Source organism: Manis pentadactyla, chromosome 2, assembly GCF_030020395.1.
Source record: "Manis pentadactyla isolate mManPen7 chromosome 2, mManPen7.hap1, whole genome shotgun sequence".
Taxonomy (NCBI): Eukaryota; Metazoa; Chordata; class Mammalia; order Pholidota; family Manidae; genus Manis; species Manis pentadactyla.
This window is the reverse complement of record NC_080020.1, coordinates 230,704,391-230,718,697: the sequence shown is the minus strand read 5'-3', so window position 1 is coordinate 230,718,697 and position 14,307 is coordinate 230,704,391. Positions and strand designations below refer to the sequence as shown.

General features: G+C 44.0%; 1 long non-coding RNA gene across 1 annotated transcript; it reads left to right on the top strand.

Moving 5' to 3' along the window:
• Positions 1–6,012: 6,012 nt before the first annotated feature.
• LOC130682642 (uncharacterized) lies at positions 6,013–13,822 on the top strand. Its single transcript, XR_008995959.1, has 3 exons — positions 6,013–6,147; positions 7,025–7,263; positions 13,671–13,822. It is a non-coding gene; the product is annotated as an uncharacterized LOC130682642 (long non-coding RNA).
• The last annotated feature ends 485 nt before the right edge of the window (positions 13,823–14,307 follow it).

Here is a 14,307-nt window from a genome sequence, read left to right as displayed (position 1 = left end):
TTTATACCGTCCTTTTAGATGACTACATCAACTCATATTTTTTCTTAATTGGTATAAATATAGGTTCACCAATTATGTGTCCAAAGTATATTCTGAGTCTGTTCGCTGTTCTCTACCCCAATCTCTACCCTTTTAATTCAGGTTACCATGCGCCCTCACTAGGATCATGGCAGCAGCCTCCCACAGAGGTCCTCTTACTCTCCTCTAACTTGTTCTCTAGATCACAGTGCAGTCACGCTCTTAAATTACAACTAAGATCGTGTTACTATCCTGTTTGATCCTTTCAGTGTTTCCTTACTTTTCTTACAATGATCTTCTCCCCACTGTCCATCTGACCATGGTCTCCAGTGCTGGCGTCACCTGGCTCCTGCCTATCTCACTAACCTCACCTCTTGCCACTCTCCTGTCTGGTCACAACTGTCCAGCTATCCGGTTTTCTTTCTGGCCCTCAAACCTATTGAGTTGTTCTTTTTAATTCCCATCCTCTGGGCCTTTATGAATGTTATTACCTATGCCTTTTGTGATTTCTATCTATCATCCATTTAAAACTTTACTTCTCAAGTTTGGCTCTCAGCTTAAATATTATTCCCTTGAAAAGGATTTTCCTAGCCACCTCATCTAAAATACACTCCTGTTCATTATTTTTTAAAACTTAGCTACATTTTTTATTCAGTGTACTTAATGCAAACTCACCAGTGCTTTTATTAAATTCACTGTTCTTTACTCATGTTGTAGAGGCATTGTTTTGGTTTCTTAGTTTCTTCATTAAAGACATATACCCTGAAAGGGCAGAAGCCACATGTCTTTTTCACCATTTTATCCTCAATGATGAGGACATGGCCTGGAACACTATAAATATTTATTACATAAATGAAATCTAGGAGTATAGCCTAAGGCCAAGGGTTGTTCCAGCTTCTCCATATATGCCCATAAAATTAAACTGTTAGTGCAGTTTAAGACTTTGAAATGTATTGAATTAGGAACTACAAAAAAGATGGTCATTTCTTTTCTATTCCTTCTGGTTTTAGAGGTTATCTTCAAGACTGAAATGAATTGCATACTGACAAAGCAGATGCTTCAAATCAATAGAAGTTTCTACCAATTCTTCATGTTACTTAACAAATTAAAGACTTCTATTTAGCATGGCAGATGATGTTTCTCCCATCTCATTAAAATATATTAAATAAAGATAAAGTGGAATCTACCAGCACAGTATATTAAAGATAAAAATGGACAATAGACCAAAAGAAGAGGCAGTATTTCTCCTAATTATACTTTCTATGGAGTGTCGGTACAGAGAAATATACTCTCAAACTACTTAACTTTTTATTCTTCATGTTAGAATAAATCAGATGTCTCCAAAACTGGTTGGAAAGATGAGTGGATGCTCTTATATTGCCTGCTCTTTCTGAGAGGTCCAAGGACTTCTGCTGACTGTATAATGAGCCAAGACACAATCAGGAAAATGAAATCAAAACAAAAGAATACAAAACAAAAACTAAATAATGATAAGCACAGACCCAAATCCTTACTCAGGAGATGTCCTAGCTAAGTAACCTGGAGTCACATGCTTGCTCAGAACACAAAAAAAATATTTGAAGTATTTCATTCTTCGTGACCTCCAGTCCAGTTCACAGATTCCCAGCCAACCAAATGGTAAAAATAAAAGGGCACACGTGGATCAGCCTTATGGCTCAGGATATTGGCCCTCTAAGAAAAACTTTGTTTTTTTAGTTTAAGAAACTAGGCAGTGAAGAGTGAGCAGGAACTGCTCATGAAGTTTATATTGACTTTCCTATAAAACTCAACCCCAAAAGGAATTGCAAACTGCTTTTAACTCTGTACCATGGTCAGAGAAGCTGCCTACTGGAAGATTCAAATGCAAGCTAGCAAAACAACATGAGCTGACTACCTCGTACCTAACATGAATTAAGGAAGTGCTGTGCATGCCGATCTGAATTTAGGATCAGAGAAGACAGACAGGAGCTAACCCCCAAGCCCGTTAGCCCAAGGATAACTGCAAGCCTGGGACAGTGGCTCTCCCAAGGATGAGAACACGTCATATAGTCTGTACCACACATTCCCCACTTCAGGGTGCTTTGTTTTCCAGCAGTAGATAACGAAAACAGAAAAGTGGTCTGGAAATAGGTCACTGCTGCAGCCAAGAGCTAAAACATGGAGTGTTGGTTTTATCACGAGGTAGGGGCGGGGAGGGAAGGATAGTGAGGAGATGATTAGTGGAGGCCGGAGGTGCAGTGATAAAACTGACACAAAACGCTTCAAAGATGATGACCCATGTTTTATAGTAATGACACAAGTGACAAAACTACTGTTTGCTTTAGCCTGGAAAACCAAATCAACCCATGCATGCAGATAAAAGTTCTAGGCAGAGTACCGGAAATGCCAATTGGCTTCTGTTAGTCGCATATGACAAGACATGGGGAGAGGAAGAGGAGCTGAAGAGAGAACTATTCAGCACGCAAGCAGAGTTCCCAACCCAGACTTACCAGGCTGGACAATAAAACTGTTTCAGATTTCCAGCTTCCCAGTTGGCACAAGATGCTCAAAATAAGAAATGGCCTCAGGGTAAAGAGTAAGTCAAGGATGTGGAAATAAGACCCTTTGTTAAGACCCCAGAAAGACCCTGTCCTAGTAAATTCCCCCAAGTAGGAAAAAGGACTTCTAAGGATCTTGAAAGTGGTTGTTTCTGCAGCTGTACATTTGGCCCAAAGTAGAGAGTTTACTCAAAAAGAATCATGGGCATGGCTTTTGGGACATGGAGTGAATCACAAGCAGATTCACAGAAAGTCCAGAAAAAAATGTAAAGGTGTTGGTTGTACAGTTTGAACACAAGGGGCGGAATCATTCAAAGGAAAGATACTTAAGGGGTTCTCAACTTTCCACAGGCCAGAAGGAGGCTGAGAAACTGCTCAGGTGGAAACATGGGCTATTTCTTTTTTTCTTTTTTTCTTTATTTTTTTGAGAGGGCATCTCTCATATTTATTGATCAAATGGTTATTAACAACAATAAAATTCTGTATAGGGGACACAATGCACAATCATTAATCAACCCCAAGCCTAATTCTCAACAGTCTCCAATCTTCTGAAGCATAACGAACAAGTTCTTACATGGTGAACAAGTTCTTACATAGTGAATAAGTTCTTACATGGTGAACAGTGCAAGGGCAGTCATATCACAGAAACTTTCAGTTTTGATCAAGCATTATGAACTATAAACAATCAAGTCAGATATGATTATTCATTTGATTTTTATACTTGATTTATACATGAATCCCACATTTCTCCCTTATTTTTTTTTTTAGATAAAATGCTGAAGTGGTAGGTAGATGCAAGATAAAGATAGAAAGCATAATTTAGTGCTGTAAGAGGGCAAATGTAGATGATCAGGTGTGTGCCTATAGACTAAGTATTAATCCAAGCTAGACCAGGGCAACAAAACATCCACAGATGCAGAAGATTTCTCTCAAAACAGGGGGGTGAGGTTCTAAGCCTCACCTCTGTTGATCCCCAATTTCTCACCTGATGGCCCCCCTGCGACTGTGCCTGTCTTAGGTTGTTCCTCCCTTGAGGAATCTTACCCGTCTCTGGCTAACCAGTCATCTTCCGGGGCCATACAGGGAAATGTAAATTTGGTAAGTGAGAGAGAAGCAATATTCTTTGAAAAGGTTAGCTTTTTACTTCTTTGCAGATGTATGCCCTGTGGCTTCTATGCCCAGCATTTGTCTTGAGGTATCTTTACCACTTGGAAGAATCATGATACTTGATAATTTTCGATATGAGGCACAAATTCTACTAAAGGGCTGTAATTAGGAAGGAAGAAGAAAAGCTATAGAAGTAGCAGACGGAAGAAAACATGGGAAGATTGATTATTTCTTTGACATAACTTTTTGTAGAGTAATATAAGCATGTATAGGTTTTAACAACATGGGCTATTTCTTTTGGGAAAGAAAAGATGTTTCAGAGGGAAGCATCCCATAGGGTGGGACCAAAACCCATGGAAATCCATGAATTAGAGACCTACTTCTGAGGAGCAGAACCAACCCTAATCAAGGAAGATTCCCTGCTCCAGGCAGGGGCCCAGACAGGCTCAGCTGGATTCCAGGATTGCTATGGATCAGTGGCCTCCACGTGGCCTACCCTGCCTATTCCAAGTGTCTGTAGCAGTTATCTTGACCCCATTTCAATAGTGTGTGTAGGTGTGTGGGAGGCAGATCGCACGTGTTTTTGATGTACAAATCTCTGGCTCAAAGAAAGAAGCAGCTGCAGGGCCTGCCCCACATCTGGGCCTGATGTGGATCCTGAGACCATGGACCTCATACCCACTGTTGGGATGATGAGTTTGGGGTGGGGGTCTCATAAGGGCATGAGTTTTGCAGACAGCGAGTTGTGAATTGTTGGGGCCGGGGGGTGGACCACCGTAGGTTGTTACATCAATGGTTCCCAGTAAATGAAACCTCTCAGTACCCACATCCTTGTATAATCAGCTCTCAAACACTCTGGGCTTGGCCACAGAACTTGTTCTGGCCAATGCGCATCATCAAATAAGTTGTGAGCAAATGCTTAATAAGCTGTAACTGTGTTGGGATCTTTCTGGAATACTGTTGTACCTGTATCCATACTGTTGCCTCAGTATGCATACTGAGGAAGCCCAGTCTAGACCAGCCCTCTTAAGGATGAGCACAGTAAGAGAAAGCCCCAGCTGACCCCAGTCCCAGATGGATGCTGTCATAGGTGAGAGAGATCCATCAAGAGAACCACCAGCCAACACAGAGAATCACGATAAATGATAAAGTGTTGTTTTAAGCACTACGATCTGGGACAGTTTCCTACTCAGCAAGAGTTAACTGAGATAGGACTTTTCATCACAATAGAAGAAGCTACAAGAAAATGAGCAACATCTTCAAAATTATTGTCGGAAAAATTATTTTTCACCTGGTGTCTTATTTGTGTTTAAACTATCAACTAAGCAATTGTGTAGAATAATGCCTTCAGATAAACAAGCTCTCAAAATTTTACTTCCTCTGTACTCTTTGTTGAAAGATGAACTCCAGGAGATGAGGAATTAAGCCATCAAAGAGGAAGAGATGGGTTCTAAGAAAGAAATACTTAACCCCAAAGAAATAAAAACTGAACAGGCAAATTCCCAGGATGATTATAAAGGGAATTCCCATGGGAACAGCTGTACACAGGCCGAGCTCATTAGGAGAGGAAAACAGAAGACTGGTAATGGATGTCTTCCAGGAAAAAAAAATTCAATATGGTAAGAGGAGATTTACTCTTCGGGTAGGGAGATGTACGATGCATTAATTATGACTAGTTAGAAATCAAAATGGATAAAGAGATAAAATATTAAAGGGAAACAAAACAAAATGTACAAGAAGGAAAACAATCGTTATAATGCCACAATTTGGGGAAGAGTCTTTGCATTTGTCCATGTGCATGAGCACATATGCACAAACGTCTGTCTGCATTGAGCGTGGGGATTGCCAGTGAGCTGGTTTCTTATCTTACATATGAAGAGGCAAATAAATAATATTTAAAATGGAATACTTAAGACATAGAAGCATATGGAGGCTTTATAGAAATATGTGGGTCACATAACAGGAAAATCAGCTAGAAGGGTGGGTATGGCCACTTCTTTGAGGTGGAATAGAGGTGACAGGGGACCCCAGTCTGCTGCTTTTGTTATGAGTGCTATAGAGGGACTTGACTAAAATGATGTGCTTGAACATCTCTGATGACAAGGAAAATTTTATTATCTGAGCATCTGTGTTGTTATTGAAATTCACAATCACTACGGAAGTTGACAATTCTTGTTTTTCTGGATTAGCTGCGAGTCCAAGGATGCTCTGGGGAGAGTGCTTAAGAATAACGAACGAGAGAGTAGCACGTGGCCCAGAAAATGGAAATTCTGGAAAGGGTGGAGAGAATTCCCTTTAATTTAATGACTCATCACTGCCTGTTCAGCCAGAGGAGATCATGCCGCAGGGTGGAACATTTCACAATGAGTGTCCTGACCAAGGCCAAGAATGGAGGTGAGCAATGGCAGAGGCCTACTCTGAGGCCTGGGCTCAGGCTGTCCTGTGCATCAGGATGACTGACAGCAGAGCCGCAAACACAGCTTATGTAAGTTGAGCAAGTGGACTACTGTGTGATCATGAAGCCAGGGATAACTGTATTTTAACTGCTAGAGAAGGAAGACAAGCTTTCTTGAAGGCACAGGGGGACAGGGAGGAGGGGAAAGGCCAGGGAAACAGTTGAAAGGTTCACAAAGATGGCCCACGAAGCCCAGAGTGCAGATGGAGCACCACGGAGGACCATGGCGGCTGCCACTCAGCGCTCTCCCCGTTTACGACCTCTACTACAAATGAGGTTAAATAATCATGTGCTGCCTCCTGTCCCCAGGACAGAGGTCAGAGAACAGAAACAACATCTGTGTAAAATCAACCAGTGGTACCTGGCTTGCTGCTCCCTTGCCGCCCGAGGGTGCCCTGGCTTCTGCAATCTCCTCTCAGTGAGAACTGCCCACCTGGTCCCCGATGGTCTGCCAACTCCTCAGGTATTTCCAGGCCATGCATTGGTTTACCCCCATATTCAGCAAGTATCCTGGCTCACCTCCTGTGATAACAGGCATAGCCTCTGCCCTCGCGGAGATATTATTCAATGTGATGGGCACAGACGGTAAACAAGCAAACGTCAAGCAGCGCATCTGATGGGATGGCTGTTCCATGGCGAATTAAAGTGGCAGAGCTGCTCCAGACACGACAGCAAGCCCTGTTAGGCGGCCTTCCAGTATCGCCTCCAACGATCCCTGGCTCCTGGTACCCACACCCTTGCACAGTCCTCAGTCCTTGAATTTGGACTACTAGTTAGTTCATTGCTAGAAATAAAATATAGCAGAAGTGATAGCATACCACTTTCATGATTGGGTTATAAAAGAGCATGCCTTCTGCCTTGCTTAAACCCTCTGTCTGGCTCTTTCCTCCTGTTTGCTCTGATGCAGCAAGCTGCCACATATGAGTTTCCTCCTGGAGGGGCAAGATGCGGAGGGTGGCCATCGCTGAACAGAGGCCATCAGTTCCATGTCCCTGGAGGGACTCAGTATCAGCAATAACCAGAGTGAGCCTGCCCCAGACCCTTCCTCAGTCGCCTTCGGAAGGAACTCTTTGGCCCCATTGATATCTGGCCTGCAGCTTAGGAGAGGTCTCCAGAGACCATGCCTGGAGCCACAAGAACTGAGAGGTAATACATGTGCTGTTTTAAGTCACTGAGCCTTGGGGTACTTTTTACACAGTAGTACCTAATGCGCTTACATGTAAGATACATTCCTTTCTCTTTCTTTTTTAATCCATTCAGTCTTTGTCTTGTTATTGATGCAGTTGGTACTTTTTATTGTGATATAACTACTTTTATATTTTGACTTAAATCAACCATTTCATTTTGTTCTTTCTATGTAATGCAATTGTTCTCAGCCTCTTTTATCTTCTTTCTGGCCTTGTTCGGTTTGATGGAGAATTTTTATCATTTTGGTCTCTTTAACAATTTGGACATTTGAAAATTACATGATGCTCTCTAACTTACCAAAGTATCATGTTATCTTTTCTTTGCTCTTAGACAAGGACTTCTAGTATGCAAACTACTTTAGATTTTGTGTGTGTTTCCCCTTTCTGTGTAACTGTGTTTCTGTTGTCTGTTGTTTTCTCTCATTCTCATTTATCATGCTTTTTTTAGAATTGTGTCACTGTCTACTTTTGTGTGATGATCATAGCATTTAAGATTATCTAGAGGGATAATTTGAGGTATATGAAATGGAATACTTCTTAACAGAAGATATTCCTTTTCTTTTCTATGACTATGGGAGAAACATTCTAGGAATACTTTAGTTCCAAATGCAATGTTTGAGGTTCTCTGCGAGATCCAGGAGATGAAACAGGTGGGAACACACACAAGAACCGATTAACTTCAGATTTATATTTAGCTTGCTGTTGAAGCCACTTTGAACACCCGCTTAAAGCATGGGTGGGCATCAGGCACACACATCAGCTTCTCCTGCTCATGATCGCAATATTGCAGATGTTTCTTCTTGATTAGCAAATTCCTTGAGGGAAAAGCATATTTGAACGTACAACTTACCTCTTCAAGGTATCATCTTAAATTTTAGCCCGGTTCTTGTTTATTATGTCACTAGTTCTTTGCTGTTTTTAGAGTTTTCTTACACCTAACACAGTATTCTTGCTCTTTTTGTTTTAATTACCTAGTTTGCCATTTCTAGAACCAAAAGTCTCTATACCAATACTTTCCATAAGAAAATCAATTAGATTGATTGCCATGTATCTTACGGTTTGGTCATTATTTTGATTAGTGTATTGTTATTTTACATCGTATTTGCTTTTGATGGCCAAAAAGTTATATTGGTTTTTACATACTAGCATAGCTAGTAACTTTGCTAGGCTATCACTAAGTCTTACGGTGTGTCTTTAGGTGTTTTGTGAGTCCTGTATTTAGACAACTGTGTCTGCACATAAGAATTTGTTACAATATTGCCAACTCTTATATACTTATTTCAGTTGTTATTGTAGTATATTTTCTGGCAGCTGGAGAAAATTTTGAAGAGTCAGGATTGGTGATAATGAAAATTTTTGTCTTTTCCTAAATTTAATATAAATATTCCATAATTCATGATTAAGTATAATGCTACTGTAGATTTTTGGCAGACACCTATTTGTAGTAAAGAAATTCGCATCTTCTAATTTCTTAAGGATTTAAAAATCCAGTATGCTTCCTGAATTTCCTGAATCATTTCTACATGTGTTAAAATGATATTTTGCCTTCAGATCATTAATATGTCTTATCATGCTAATAGGTATTACGATATTGAGCCATTAATGCATTACTCAGATACACCCTACCTGATAATCTTAATGCACTGCCATATTGAATTTACGGAAGTTTGATTTTGAATTTTTATGCCACTCTTCAGAGATGGAATTACTTTCTTTCTTATGAAAACATACAAAAATAAAACCCTAACCTAATCTAATCAAAGACAGAGCAAGATCTTCTCCGTCCTGCTCTGCCTGTCAAGTACTGACTAAAAGCAGGCTCCGTGTCTTTGTTAGGGAATTCCTCTGTCACCAGACAGCTGCAAAGGAGAAAGCAAAACAGGAATCCCTTTTTAAACTAGAATCACCTCTCTTCAAGAAAAAAGAACAACGGGATTTATATTACATGTAAAAGTTATTCTTGGGAATTTTAATCTTTATAGTGATGAGCCTCCTTATTCAAAAATATAACATGCATTTCTACTTGTGATACTCTTGTATTTTTCTGTCCCTTAAGAATATTTTTACATTCTCTCGCTGTAAGTCACATATATACTAAGTTTACTCTTAAGCATTCCGTTTTTGTTCTTGTGTTTGATTTCTTCCACTATATAGATACATATTTTTTACATATGAAAGCTATAAATTTCATTATTTTAATAAACCCTTTTTTATTATATATTTCATTCATTTGTTATGTCTTTTATATCCCCTCCTTATTAACTGAATTTTCTTCCTGTTTGTAGTATTTTTCACATGGAAATATAAGCTTATCATTCACAGTTTTACTGCCTCTTTCAAAGTTTTACTCTGACCTAAGTGAAGTGAGCAGCAGCAAATACCATGCAAGGCTCAGAAGACAGAGAAATAAACTCGACACTCCAGGTCCCTGACCTCACAAGGCTGGATTCAGGACTGGATTTAAAGAGAGAGCCTGGATCAGTGCTAACACAGACACCTGCCCGCTCTGCCTTTCTTACGGCGTTTCTCAGTACCTGTCATTCATTACATAATTACTTAGGAGTTTTGGTCTCTCTCCCCTATAAAACATAAACTCTCTGGGGACATTCTGCCTTTGAGGTCATTCTTGTGTCTTCAGGGACTAGAACACGTAGGCATTCACTCAACATGTGGTGACAAAGCAAATGTGGGCCAGTTACAGCCACAGGCCAAACCCTGCTGGGGGTCTGTTAGGGCGGAGGGCTTGCGGGAAGCCAGCGCCTCCCGGGGGTCTGCACGGTGTCTGTGGCCGCCTTCTCACTGCGCGGCAGGGTCGAATGATCGCAACGACAACGGCATGGCTCACAAAACCAGAAACTGTTACTAGCTCACCATTTACAGGATAAGTCTGGTGACTTTGATTGAAGGAAGATATGTGAAGCCAAGATCTTCTTTTATAACAGGCCACTGGAATCAAGCTTAGTTTGCATCTGCAAAAACTGTTTAATTCCTGGTCTAACCCAAACCAGTAAAACCTGCTTTCTTCGTCAACGAAGGCCGTGCGCCCCTCCTGCTCAACTCAAGGATCAGCGCACTTTCGCAGAGAAATTGCTGCCCCCCGCACAGCGCAGGGTCTCAGTGTGCACCCCGAGGGGTGGCCAGGGGTGGCGAAGGGCAAGGCCTGGGGGTGTCGCACTGCCAAGGGGCCGTGCTGGGGAACAGCCCGGATTCCCAGCACCGGGAGACAGCCGGGTCGGGGCCTGGCTCCCGCCTCCCGGGACCGACCCTCTCTCCACCTCCCTGCGGACTGCACCCCTCACTGGCCGCTCAGCCGCGGGCCCTGTGTCAGCCCCGCCAGCAGGGCCAGAGAACGTCACTCTGCGACGCTCCCATTACCAAATTAGTCCTCGCCTCTGTCGGCTGCCGTCTGGCAGGCGTCACCTGCGAGCAGCGGCCACACAGCCGGAGGGCTGTTTACTGGGACACGGCCCAGGCCTTGCGCCTGTGAGGAAGCACAGACCCGAGGCCGAATCCGGGAGCCGACCCACGCGCAGCCGGGCCTGGCTGTGCTACCAAATAAGGCCGCCCGGGCCCCATGGCCCGTGCACAGCGCCTGGGAGCTGGGCTCCGGGCCCACAGCGGGGCTCCGCCCGCAGGCGCGCTGGCGAGGGGCTGGCCGGTGCTCCGGGGGCGCCCCACGGCCGGGCCGCAGCCTGGAGCACGAGCCCTAGGCCTGGCCCTCGGGACGCCCAGCTGCCTGTGAGGGGCCGGCTCCTGAGGGGCTCTCGGGACCCGTCTGCGCCTGCACGGAGGCCCGCTGGGCTCGGCCACCGCCTGATCCTGGCCTCGGCTCCCCTAGGCTCCTCGGAGCAGGTTCACTGATCATTTATTCCAATTGGTAACAGTAAATGTATTCTGCTCACAAAAATCTGGCCAAAGTAATAAAATGTATTATATGCGCACCTCTCCTGCCAGGCACCACCTACATAACACCACACCACACACACACACACACACACACACCCCGCAGAGGCCTGGACAGGCACATCTGTGCAAACCATTCACCACGGAGGCCTGGAGGACTGGGCTGAGAACGCTGGACTAGGGAGGCTGTGGCGTTCAAAGCCGGAAGAGTACGCCCCCACTGTATTCGGTCAAGTGGGGCTCAAGCTCAGTGGGAGGTGAGGCCGCAGGAGAGGTCGGGGTTCATTCTGAGGCACGGGCCGCCCCTCCGAGCACCCGCGCCAAGCACAGCAGCACGTCGCGCTTAGTGCTAACTGCGGCCCCCCGTCGCTCAGCAGCCCGCCCGGATGCAGCAAGTGCTTGGTGTTTTTGTTAACGGATGGGTGAACTGGTGACTGGATGAGCAAATGACTGAATGAATACTTTACCGGGAGGAGAGCTGAGGAGGAAGACTAGGCTTTGATCTCAGCTGGCATGTCACTGTTTTAATTGGCTCAGACAGAGAGCTACATAACTCAACCAAATATCCTCTGCAAGAAACATCAAGATCTCAAATTAATTCCCCGAAAAGCAAAACATTAATGATGTGTCAACATTCAAGGCCAAAGCTAAGACACTTGTGCAGAAATAGATGAAAAGTTGACCTGGCAAAGGCCTAGTGAGGTGCAGTCCCACATCTGCCGACTGGTTTTGTTTGCTCAAAGGTGGAAAAGTAGACAGAAGGCCCATTGTGGAGTTGTGAGAAAAATTAACTAGATGACAAAACGTTAAAACCTCTGATTATGTAATACTTTCCCTTAAATATCGGTGACTCTGCAGCTGCCAGTAAATGGGACTGCATTGTAAACATTTTGCATTTAGACACTGCTCAGGTTTAGCTTTCACAGGAAAATTTGTGTTAGGGACATTTTTAAATGAAAAAAACAGAAGAACTGTGGAAAAGGCTGTGAAAAACTGATTACTGCCCTAAGGACCTATACTTTTTCTCCTCAATGGTATATTGAAAACAATAGCATGACCTTGAAAGGTAGGAGAACACTTACATTCCCTGTGAAAATACCCAGGTAGAGGGCATGGACATTATTCCAGAGCATTCCTAGTAACCCATGCATTTGCCACTGAAGCAAAGGTGACTGGGCTGCCACAGGAGCCAGCCTTCCTCAGAGATGTTTGCTGATGTCAGGAGAACTGCACACTGCCCTACATTCACACAAATGCAGATGCCACAAGTCCAGCCCACGTCCCTCACGTCCAAGTCCCGTGCTCTTTGCAGTTCCCGCCACTGTCCCTGGAAAGCAGAAAGGGGGTCAAGCACAGCTCGCCTCTATTAGAAGCAGTAAAGACTGGTCCTTACCACACAACCCCTCCACAGCTTCCACACTGTAACTCCTGCAAATTTTTCCAGTTTACTTTGCCTTGTAATTTATATTGACATTTAACTAAGTAAAAACTTATGGACAGAAAATAATGAAATTGTTGTTTATGTCTGGTGGGTGCCAAGCCTTGGGCTGGAAACCACGAGTTAGTGCCTCACTGGGCACACCTAGTCTGCTGTATGGCACTATATGTCCCCATTTCATTGCCAATGAAGGTGAGGTGCAGAGGATGGTGAAATAGGCTTAAATTCCAAAGTCCTAGCTTTCTCTAATCTGCCAGGTGGCTCCATTTAACGTGTCCCTTTGAGATATATTTGTTAGACATGATTTTGTCACATCCTGATTTTCCTCTGTTGTCTAAACTATGTTGAGTTTTTAAATCACCCCTCAGGATAAGCTTTCTGGAAATTCAAGAGGATGCTTGAACAGGGGGAGGACAATATGTCCAGGAGCTGGCTGCCCAGGGCCATGGCTTATGGTGATAAGTAATATGGGTAGAATACCAAGGAGGAGGTAGGGGAAGATTCATGCGGTCTGCCCATGGGAAAGCAGAGTGAGAATACAGCTCACAGCGGCATGATTCAGGCTCAGTCAAACCCTTCAGGATAGCAGTGTTGATTTTAACAGATTTGGAGCTAGAAAGGGCCCTACGCTTGGTGTTTTACGGGCGGAAACCTGGGCCTCAGCAAAGGAAAGCGGCTCACCCAAGTCTGCAGTTAGTAACAGAGACAGGGCAAGAGCTGGGGTGTCTTGGTGGCTTCTCCTGATCCTTTTACCTGCACCTGCTTTCATGGAACAACCCTAAGACCTGTCAGCAGGCAGCCAGGCAGGTGGCCAGCGCCTGGGGCGGGACTGGGGCCGGGCAGCGCGGCCCAGGTCACGGCCAGCCCTTCTCCCGGGCCCTTGCACTTGGGTTTCATCGGAGCGTGTCGCCGTGCATCGCTCTCCCCGCCGCGCAGGCATGCGTGAGCCCACGCCTAGCGGGGCCTGGTGAATGTCCTGACTTTCATGAAGTGCTTTGACCACAGTGAGGACATTTATTTCACAGGGGAAGAAACTAAAGTCCAGCGAGATTGATGGTCCTGACCGATAGATCGTCTAATTGGAACTGACAAGCCAGGCTTTGGACCTAAACTTGTTGGGCTCTGAGGCGCCTGCTTTCTCCGCTTCCAGGATGCCGCTCCCTTCCCCCACCGGTACGAGAAGACGAGGGACTTCCACAGAATGAGAAGTCTCCCCATAACTGAATTTTGTAAGTACGACACATTTAAGTTTTATTTTGATGATTTACTTAATCAACAAAACTAAGTGTTTTTTTAACTATTAGGGTGTTTACTTAATAAACAGTGTATTACACTGTGTGCCATTCTAAGCACTTTCCATACATTAAAATCTTTTATCTTCTTAACAGTTATGTAATACAGGTACTATCATTATTCCGATTTTACTGATGAGGACACTGAGGCCCAGAGACAACAGGTAAATTATCTAAGATTGCACAGCTAACAAGTGGAAGAGTATTTAAATCCAGTCTAGGGTCTGAGCTTTAACCACTAGGCCATACTTCCTCCATTATTCCATAGAAATCCTAGCAGAGAGTACACCTATCTTTGCTTCCCTCCACTGAGAATAGTGGAGCCAGTTAACTTCTCCTTGTAATTCCAGGCCACTTAGGTGAACTCGGA